The sequence below is a fragment of the Bicyclus anynana genome, chromosome 8 (genome assembly GCF_947172395.1).
Source record: "Bicyclus anynana chromosome 8, ilBicAnyn1.1, whole genome shotgun sequence".
In the NCBI taxonomy this organism is placed as follows: domain Eukaryota; kingdom Metazoa; phylum Arthropoda; class Insecta; order Lepidoptera; family Nymphalidae; genus Bicyclus; species Bicyclus anynana.
Window position 1 is genome coordinate 1,291,945 of NC_069090.1, and position 11,714 is coordinate 1,303,658.

An 11,714-nucleotide genomic window follows, 5' to 3' on the forward strand; every position below is an offset into this window, starting at 1 on the left:
AATGATCGCAGATACCCTGTTACTTGTACAAAATTGCTTTACTATTAGCATACCCTTAATTTGTATACAATTTTAAAACTCTCATCATCCCTATTCTACACATTAATTCGCAATTTGAGATTATACTAATACCATTTACTATACTAATAGCATTAACAACTGAGTCTTAGGGCCATAAATCATTTCTCTATATCTATCTCGCTTGCACTTATGGGTCTTATGGAGCCGTCTAGTGAAGGGTGTAACAATGAAAGACATATTATCGATAAGTAAAGTTTATTATCGTATCTTGTTCACAAAATTAAAAAAATTAACAATATTTGATTTAATATAATACATATTTCATATTATATAATTATTAACTAAATAAAATTAATCTTCATCTGAGTCTTCATCATCAGAATCTTCGTCTTCTGCCAAATTTATTATATATTAGTATCCATAGTGCGCAACGAGTAACACATGAATGTATTTATTTAATTGCAGTAAACACATTTATAGCAAAAAAAATACGCAATGCAATTACATTAGAAACCGACCAATCAGAATCGTCCAAATCATTATTGACTCATCATTAGCACGTGCGCAGGTAGCCGTTTATCGATAATTAGGGTGCGCAGGTAGGCGCGCTGCACATTCCTATCTTTTTTGACTTTTATGACCGGACGACTCAGATGATAATGCGCATACTATATAATCGATACGCGGACGAAATCGCGGGCGTCCGCTAGTAGTACATAAAATAAAGGTCCGAAATGTATAATAAAAGTTAAGGAAATTATGTCATCACCATCTCCTTTCCATTATCCCTTAAGTGGGGTCGGAAAAATATGCCAATATTTTGTTTTGACATATTTTTAATGGTTTTGTCTTTCTGGTTTGTTTTGTGGATTTTCACCCTACTTCTAACTAGTTAGCCCGCTTCCATCTTAGATTGCATCACCACTTACCATCAGGTGAGATTGTGGTCAAGGGCTAACTTGTACAAAATAAAAAAAAGCTCTACTTTAGCAATCGAACCCGAGACTTTCTACAGACCATGGCGCCAGAAAAATTGTTAATCCATGCAACTTTGTTACAAAACATGTTACAATTACAATAAACATACAAACATACGAGTATTACATTACACAACCTCAGACCAATTATAGAAGGACCTGTATCGCACTCATAGTCACGAACAAAATTGTCTGTCATTTTCTGAGGAAAACGAGCTTAGATTCTGTATATATCTTATACTAAACTAGAAGTTTTTGCCCGTTTTTTACGCAATTAAATTATACAAAAAGGTATTTTTTCGGAGCTCTTTAACCGACGAACACGATTACAACTATTTAACATCGACTCTAAAGAGACTAGAGTTTTTTATAATCACATTAGTTCATATACTTTGACAGAAAAGTAACGTCTAGCGAGGCAGGTCCTATACAATAATTGGTCTGAGTACACAACACTTACATTACCTACATTTTAAGTATATCGCTTTGATAACCTCGTTTCAGTTCGGAATTTATGATTTTAAGTATTTTTTCTCTTTAAAGTAAACGTTCGAACTTACGTAATACTTAATGCTACTTAGCCGTGATAGCCCAGTGGATATGACCTCTGCCTCCGATTCCGGAGGGTGTGGGTTCGACTCCGGTCCGGGGCATGCATCTCCAACTTTTCAGTTGTGTTTTTTTTTTCAGTCTCACCTGATGGTAAGTGATGATGCAATCTGAGATGAAAGCGGACTAACTTGTTAGGAGGAGTATGAAAATGCATATCCCTTTCGGTTTCTACACGATTTCGTACCGGAACGCTACATCGCTTGGCGGTACGTCTTTGTCGGTAGGGTGGACTAGCCACGGCCGAGGCCTCCCACCAGCCAGACCTGCACCAATTAAGAAAACCTCAATCAGTCCAGCCGGGGATCGAACCCAGGACCTACGTCTTGTAAATCCACCGCGCATACCACTGCGCCACGGAGGCCGTCTTGTACCAATAGACTAACCACGGGACCAACGAGGCACGTATTCTATAACCTCAATAGAATTGAACGTAGCTTGAAAATTCAAATCAAGCACTAAAGTTGAAAAGTAAAAAAAAACGCGTCAAAAAATCTAAAAAATCAAAACAAAGCACATTACGAGTACGTTTGTATTAGTTCTTATGCAAATGATTCCGGAAGAAAAACATAATTAAGATTGCATTTCCCGCTTGATAAAATTATTATAATTTACTTGACTTGTTAACCGTGAAACTTGCTAACAAAACACTATAAATACGCAGGTATAGAGGACAAATGTCATGTTTGCTCTAATTGATTTTCTTAATTGGTCCAGGTCTGGCTGGTGGAAGGCTTCGGCCGTGGCTAGTTACCACCCTACCGGCAAAGACGTGCCGCCAAGAGATTTAGCGTTCCGGTACGCTGCCGTGTAGAAACCGAAAGGAGTGTGGATTTTGATCCTCCTCCTTACAAGTTAGCGAGCTTCCATCTAAGACTACATCATCACTTACCATCAGGTGAGATTGTAGTCAAGGGCTAACTTGTAAACAATAAAAAAATAATAAAAAAATTGCAAATTGTAGAAATATTCATCTGAGATTTAGTACAGTGAATGTCGTTTTTCACCTCTGTTTTTGTTGAATCTCCATCACATATAAATATTAAATAACATTTATTTTATCTAATTAAACACAATTACTTAAGCCAGAATGGTTATATCTGCATTTTTTCCCATTTTTAACAAAAGGGGTGGATTTCATCCCTAAAATACAAAAAGCGCAAGACGAGCATATGTCACTTTTGAAGTACAGAGTAAAACATACTATATCCCAAATTTTCATCCAAATTTTTGGAGGATCAACGAAATCGGAGGTTGGGGCTAATTTTGGCCTACAATGACTGTACTAATTACGATGCATATAAAATAAAATCATTCCTCTTTCCTGTTTGACGTATACAGGGTGCTCGGGAGTATTTACCATATCTTGAAGGTGTTGACAAGTTTACTTATAGGAGGCGAACTTCATAACTAATTTTTTAGTATCTAAAAAAAAACTTTTTATGTTTTCATAGTCATCCAAATAAATCGAACTAACCATATAACACACGCCTTTATCTATCCTTGCATTTTAAAATACGTAATCGTAGTGGTTAGACTGTCGATATCGACGAGATATTGCAACTGGCACTGTGCACTTCACTAGTAAGCTACTTCATAATATTTATCAGTGAATAAGTTTGGCTAGGTAATAAATATAAGGATGCGTTATAAGGGACACAATTGAAGATCTATTTACAAAATAAATATTTTTAACTCCAAAAATATTCATTTTAGGACACATTTTCCTTGGACATATACATGGCCAGTTTTCAAAAACATAATCTATGAAGAGAAACTCGCGAGTTTCTCCCTCGTCACGCGAGTTCAACTCGCACTTGTCCGGTTTCATTTGTTTCATTTGAATTCGTTCAGTAGTTTCAGCGTGATGCCCGTCCAAAAAAAGACGGACAGGCAGACAGACAAAATAAAATAAAAAAATATTTAAAGCTTCTTAAATATTTAAAGAGTATCTCTGCGTGATCGAATCAGAAATGAGGAGATCCGCAGAAGAACCAAAGTCACTGACATAGCTCAACGAGTTGCGAAGCTGAGGTGGCAATGGGCGGGGCACAAAGCTCGAAGAGCCGATGGACGTTAGGGTCTCAAAGTGCTAGAATGGCGACCCCGCACTAGAAAGCGCAGTGTTGGTCGACCCCCCACCAGGTGGTCTGACGACATTAAGCGAGTCGCAGGTATTCGCTGGATGCAGATGGCTCAGTATCGTGATGTTTGGAAGTCCCTACAAAAGGCCTATGTCCTGCAGTCCTGAAGTCCATCGGCTGACATGATGATGATGATCGATCATGTTATAATGCCCTCCAACAAAAATTTTCAAAATATATTCAATAGAGGACCCGGTCAACCGTCGCTTTTACTTATGAGCACTTATTCTTCCCTATCCCTACCCTACCCCTATTCTACCTCTACCTTACCCTAACTCTATTCGTTTTTTATTTTTTTTCTCCATAAGAACCATCCTTATACTTAATATGATTAATATAAATTATTAGGAATATTCTAAAAATTCCTTCCTAAATGGGCTATCTAACACTAAAAAAATTTTTCAAGTCGGACCAATAGTTCCTGAGATTAGCGTTCAACCAAAGAAACGAACAAACTCTTCAGTTATTATTATTAGTACAAAAAAAATCCTGTTGCGCGGCACTTGAACAACCTGCTCTGTATCCAATCCTTAATACTACAGCATAAGGATGATCTGATGAGCACTCAACAGATGGCGCTGCATTATATTGAGTCGCGCTTGCGTTTGTTTTTCACGGGAGGCTTAAACATGAGATTAACATGCTTGTAAATTATACATTACATAATTATTTTACCGGAATTTTTGCAATTCGAGCGTATTAAGTTTTCTAAATATACGCTCGAATCAGTGACCGAATCATACCAAATTTCGAAATTTCGAATCCACAATATCTCATATAACGTATCGATTAGACCTGTGTAATTCGATCGTTTCGTAAGACCCGGGTCGATCGCGACCCATACTCATGGTGATCGGGTCACAATGATTCGATCATTTCGATCATTCGGGTCACGGGTTGTTCGGGTTTTGTGTATCGTTGCGACGCGGCTTGAAGTAGGTAGGTATTTGAACTGAACACCCGTAAGACCCGAACCGGAACCCGATCCTTTGATTGACCGACGGGTTCAAAACAAAGTTATGCCTACTATCAGTTAAATAAATATTGTGGTTTGTAATTGTATCGCTTTTTCGTGGTGATACAATAATTATGTCATCGTCTAAATTTACATTCGAAAAATGGGAAATTTTATTTTATGTTTTTATGAATATAGATAAAAATGTGTAAATAATTAAAGTTATTATATATTAAGTACTTAATTAGTATATAGATTTAAGAATCGGTACAAGGTTAAACATTATAACAAAATCTCAATTATATAAATAAAACGATTGCTAAAAGTAATAAATACCTACATATATATTTTAGACTTTATTCCTTACGAATTTACCACTCAAGTCATCATCATTATCAGCTACAGAATAGAGAATGATACAGAATGACTCTTTACAAGCCGCGAGATGAAGCCGATGAAACTCATAAATAAAACAAATGTCACGCGTCATCCATCCGCTTAAGTATACAAACTTTTTTCTCAATTCATCAAATACACGAACCTTAAACCTGGGCACTATTTTAGTTTCGCCAACAGTGTAGTTCAAGATATGCTCAACGAATTGCGAAGCTGAGGTGGCAATGGGCGGGGCACAAAGCTCGAAGAGCCGATGGACGTTAGGGTCTCAAAGTGCTAGAATGGCGACCCCGCACTAGAAAGCGCAGTGTTGGTCGACCCCCCACCAGGTGGTCTGACGACATTAAGCGAGTCGCAGGTATTCGCTGGATGCAGATGGCTCAGTATCGTGATGTTTGGAAGTCCCTACAAAAGGCCTATGTCCTGCAGTCCTGAAGTCCATCGGCTGACATGATGATGATGATCGATCATGTTATAATGCCCTCCAACAAAAATTTTCAAAATATATTCAATAGAGGACCCGGTCAACCGTCGCTTTTACTTATGTGCACTTATTCTTCCCTATCCCTACCCTACCCCTATTCTAACTCTACCTTACCCTAACTCTATTCGTTTTTTATTTTTTTCTCCATAAGAACCATCCTTATATTTAATATGATTAATATAAATTATTAGGAATATTCTAAAAATTCCTTCCTAAATGGGCTATCTAACACTAAAAAAATTTTTCAAATCGGACCAATAGTTCCTGAGATTAGCGTTCAACCAAAGAAACAAACAAACTCTTCAGTTATTATTATTAGTACAAAAAAAATCCTGTTGCGCGGCACTTGAACAACCGGTGCTCTGTATCCAATCCTTAATACTACAGCATAAGGATGATCTGATGAGCACTCAACAGATGGCGCTGCATTATATTGAGTCGCGCTTGCGTTTGTTTTTCACGGGAGGCTTAAACATGAGATTAACATGCTTGTAAATTATACATTACATAATTATTTTACCGGAATTTTTGCAATTCGAGCGTATTAAGTTTTCTAAATATACGCTCGAATCAGTGACCGAATCATACCAAATTTCGAAATTTCGAATCCACAATATCTCATATAACGTATCGATTAGACCTGTGTAATTCGATCGTTTCGTAAGACCCGGGTCGATCGCGACCCATACTCATGGTGATCGGGTCACAATGATTCGATCATTTCGATCATTCGGGTCACGGGTTGTTCGGGTTTTGTGTATCGTTGCGACGCGGCTTGAAGTAGGTAGGTATTTGAACTGAACACCCGTAAGACCCGAACCGGAACCCGATCCTTTGATTGACCGACGGGTTCAAAACAAAGTTATGCCTACTATCAGTTAAATAAATATTGTGGTTTGTAATTGTATCGCTTTTTCGTGGTGATACAATAATTATGTCATCGTCTAAATTTACATTCGAAAAATGGGAAATTTTATTTTATGTTTTTATGAATATAGATAAAAATGTGTAAATAATTAAAGTTATTATATATTAAGTACTTAATTAGTATATAGATTTAAGAATCGGTACAAGGTTAAACATTATAACAAAATCTCAATTATATAAATAAAACGATTGCTAAAAGTAATAAATACCTACATATATATTTTAGACTTTATTCCTTACGAATTTACCACTCAAGTCATCATCATTATCAGCTACAGAATAGAGAATGATACAGAATGACTCTTTACAAGCCGCGAGATGAAGCCGATGAAACTCATAAATAAAACAAATGTCACGCGTCATCCATCCGCTTAAGTATACAAACTTTTTTCTCAATTCATCAAATACACGAACCTTAAACCTGGGCACTATTTTAGTTTCGCCAACAGTGTAGTTCAAGATATGCTCAACGAATTGCGAAGCTGAGGTGGCAATGGGCGGGGCACAAAGCTCGAAGAGCCGATGGACGTTAGGGTCTCAAAGTGCTAGAATGGCGACCCCGCACTAGAAAGCGCAGTGTTGGTCGACCCCCCACCAGGTGGTCTGACGACATTAAGCGAGTCGCAGGTATTCGCTGGATGCAGATGGCTCAGTATCGTGATGTTTGGAAGTCCCTACAAAAGGCCTATGTCCTGCAGTCCTGAAGTCCATCGGCTGACATGATGATGATGATCGATCATGTTATAATGCCCTCCAACAAAAATTTTCAAAATATATTCAATAGAGGACCCGGTCAACCGTCGCTTTTACTTATGTGCACTTATTCTTCCCTATCCCTACCCTACCCCTATTCTAACTCTACCTTACCCTAACTCTATTCGTTTTTTATTTTTTTCTCCATAAGAACCATCCTTATATTTAATATGATTAATATAAATTATTAGGAATATTCTAAAAATTCCTTCCTAAATGGGCTATCTAACACTAAAAAAATTTTTCAAATCGGACCAATAGTTCCTGAGATTAGCGTTCAACCAAAGAAACAAACAAACTCTTCAGTTATTATTATTAGTACAAAAAAAATCCTGTTGCGCGGCACTTGAACAACCTGCTCTGTATCCAATCCTTAATACTACAGCATAAGGATGATCTGATGAGCACTCAACAGATGGCGCTGCATTATATTGAGTCGCGCTTGCGTTTGTTTTTCACGGGAGGCTTAGACATGAGATACATGCTTGTTAATTGTATATTACATAATTATTTATCCGGAATTTTTGCAATTCGAGCGTATTTAATTTTTTTAAATATACGTTCGAGTCAGTAATCGAATCATACCAAATCAAATTTCGAAATTTCGAATCCACAATATCTTAATATAACGTATCGATCTCAAGTAGTTAGTTAGTAGAAGTCTTCTAGTTCTACTTGAGATACGATACGTACGTAGTGTATTGAGAATTGAGTCTTAATATTCTCAAGACTCAATTCTCAATTTTATATTACGACTAGCGAAGTGATCAAGCACCGCTTTGACTAATGTGCGGCTTCTTCCCTACCCCTACCCTACCACTACCCCTCTATGTACCGATGTTTAGCTTCCTACCCGGAAAACTCCGAAAGGTCCCATATAAAATTTCCCCCCTCTTGTAAGGGGTGAGGGTGGATTAAAAAAAAATATATATGCATGGTTTTTTTAGTCACAAATAGTATGCATACCAATTTTTAGCTTTCTATCTTGAAAATTGCTCCATACAAATTTCCACCCCCCATTTTAGGGAAGTGGGGTATCTCCACTTAGAAAATCCATGTCAATTCGTCGCTCCGCTTTACCGTGAAAGGCGGAAAAACAAAGAGACAGAGTCACACACTTTCACTTTTATAATATTAGATTGCGAAGGTTTATATTCATCATTACCATTATCAACCCATTTTCGGTTAACTGCTGAGCTCGAGTCTCCTCTCAGAATGAGAGGGGTTAGGCCAATAGTCCACTACGCTGGCCCAATGCGGATTAGCAGAATTCTCACACGTAGAGAATTAAGAAAATTCTCCGCAGGTTTCCTGCGATGTTTTTCCTTCACCGTTTGAGACACGTGATATTTAATTTCCTAAAATGCACACAACTGAAAAGTTATAGGTGCATGCCCTGGACCGGATTCGAACCCACACCCTCCGGAATCGGAGGCAAAGCTCATATCCATTGGGCTATCACGGCCCTGTATATGCAATGTAATGTATATGAAATGATTACAAAATCAAGCACTAGTATTTATTACCATAAGCTCGCCAACCGGCTTTAGAGCTTGAGCTCAGCTGATGGTGTCAAAAATCAAAGTCAAAGTCAAAATTCGTTTATTTCAATTAGGGTTAGTTTAATATGTAATATTATTAGATAATGGTGATAATAATTAGTCGAAAACTTAACGATGGTGAACGACAACATCGTGAGGAAACCGGCACACCAGAGTTCTTAATTATCTGCGTGTGTAAAGTCTGCCAATACGCATTGGGCCAGCGTGGTGGACTATTGGCCTAACCCCTCTCATTCTGAGAGGAGACTGGTGCTCAGCAGTTAGCCGAAAATTCAAAATGTTCAAGGAACATGTGTTATAAAATAGATATTTTCGGTGTAAATAATATTTCTTTTGTAAATAGACCGGTTTTATTCATTCATTTTAAATAAGAACATCGGATTTTTTTTTTAAAAACGCGGAAGTTGCCTGGTCAAGAAACGAATATCTTTATCTGCAAATAGAGTAGGTCATAGCTACGACATTTTATGTACAGCTTTGTATTATTGCAATTCTGCAATAAAAAAAACAATAACAAATACTTGATATAAATAACTGAAATGTTATTTTTATTATTGAAAAATCTTTTGTCGATTAATTTGCCACATTGCCAAGGCTGAAGTTATTATTGGAAGAAGTTTATAAATATAAACATTAAACTTATTTCAAACTAGTCGTCGCCCCGCGTAATTACTGTACCCATGAGAATATGGGGATAAAATATAGCCTATAACACTTACAAACAATACGGCTTTCTAGTGGTAAACGAATTCAAAATCGAATTAGTAATACCCAAAATACCCCTACGATACCACAAAATTTACCTCTATAGGTATAGTACATATACCTAGATATCTAGATCACAGATTAATCAATAATAGGCAGATGGAGTGTACGGAACACGACGGTGTCGTATCCGTTACAAATACAAAATTCAAAAACTAATACATTCTCGAGTCAGTACGACACGAAGCGCCGCATCAGTAACTTTCAATGTTATTCAAGAAAAATGGGGATTTTGAATATTTTAAAAACTGTTCAGAAAAACTAAAGAATTAAGATGCAGTATTTTTTATTGCTAATTATTTTAATTTACGTAGTTTTTGTTATGTATTTTGAAATACAAATTATGAAAAAAGTTTGTATATGTGGATGTCAAGGACGTGCGTGACATATGTTTTTTTATGGGTTTCAGCGGCTTCACCACGCTGCTTGTAAAGACTCACTCTGTATGATCTGTGACCTAGACATAGTAAAATTGAAAAAAAAACATAATAAGTTTTTCTGTTCTGTTCTTTGATTAAACAATAGAATTTTGATTTTCATATTATTCAAATATTAGTATTAGTTGTAGTTACGTACTTAGTGTAATAAAAAATATAAATTCAGTTGTCCGTCAGTAAAAAATTTAAAAACAGTTTTAAACGAGTAGTTAGATAGCTTACGTTTTAAAATGTATTGTACATAAGATTTTGACTTTTTTTTAAATATAAATTGATTCAAATAGGTAAATTATTGACATAAAATATTTTGTTAACAAGGTCATGGCTACTGAAAATGCGATTATAAAATGAAAAATACACAGTAGTTCATTTTATTTTAGTTTTCAAAACGTAATTTTAAGTAAACTTACTGTTCCCTTTTGCGTAAGTTTTCGAACGATACACTCCAAACAAAAAAGCACAGCACTGGACCCAATTCGAAATTCGAAATTTGAAATTCGAAATCTAATCCCACACACAAGTAACTATACTTTGGCGCGTAAAATTTACTTGTTTTTCTTTTTTTAAAGAAAACGCGGCAACGACCGCGCCTACTGCAGGACTGAACTTGAGTTAAACAACCTCCTTTTAAATAATCGCATAGAGTTATATCATTGAAATCATGCCGGTATAGCACGGTCTGCGCGAGTCGTTCATAGCACCTTCGAATACATAGTCTATTCACGTATACAAACAGGTGTTTGCATAGAAAATTAAAGATGACTAATTGAATTTTAGATTGTTAAATTATTATTAAGAAAATACAGATATTTTATAAAACCAACATCTGCTACCGGTACATGCTCAGATAACCTTTTGATTTTTAGAACACTTGAGAAATCAATCTATATTTGCAAATGAAGCAGTTAGAGACTGTTGATTTGTATTATGAGTGAAGTTTCTATGAAGAGTGAGAGGCATGTGAAGTATGCACAAAAGAAAGGTTTTTATATGTATTAATAGACGGGACGAGGAGATGAGCAACCAGTGGGCCTAACATATTGTTGCCGATGACATCGTCTCGTAAAGAGAAAATGATCCCTGTCTCTTTCATCCTATCGCAATGAAGGAGTGATATTTCCAGTTAAAATCACAGAATAAAGAATGTACAAGTCTTTTCAAGCAGCGTGGTGAAGCCGGTGAAAACCATAAAAAAAACAAACGCCGCGCGTCTTCTATACAAACTTTTTTCTTAATTTGTACTTCTAAATTTAACACTTCGTAAACAATTACGTAAATTAAAATACTATACAATAAATGCACTAATAATGGAATTGTTTTGCTTAAACATTGTTACATAACGCGCTGACCGTTTTATATTTATCTAAAAGTAAATAACTTGCTATAGTCAGAAAAATATTATTTATTACTCGAATATTGTTTAATAAACGTTCAATTAAAATGTTTTACAAGACAATGTTGTAGTTATTGGTCGATTATAGACTTTTGCTTAAGTCCGGCAATTTTATCAACAGGTGTTGTAATGCCGATTGTTTTCCAATTAGTCGCCTACGAACAGACAGACATGGTTGCATGACAAGCTGTATGGTCTACAGCCTATTAAGATTTAGACCTCTATCTACCATTCATTCCTTAAATAAAAAAAAATACTAAAAAAATCCTTAAAATTTTGATAGCAAGCTCA

At 36.1% G+C, this 11,714-nt stretch overlaps 1 protein-coding gene across 1 annotated transcript in view; it reads right to left on the minus strand.

Annotated features, from left to right (window-relative positions):
- LOC112050365 (organic cation transporter protein) overlaps positions 1-10,630 on the minus strand; it is a 49,540-nt gene extending 38,910 nt beyond the window's left edge. The window contains exon 1 of the mRNA XM_024088618.2: positions 10,441-10,630. The gene's annotated coding sequence lies outside the window, so the exon portion shown is untranslated. The remainder of the gene's footprint in view (positions 1-10,440) is intronic.
- Between the last annotated feature and the right edge of the window lie 1,084 nt (positions 10,631-11,714).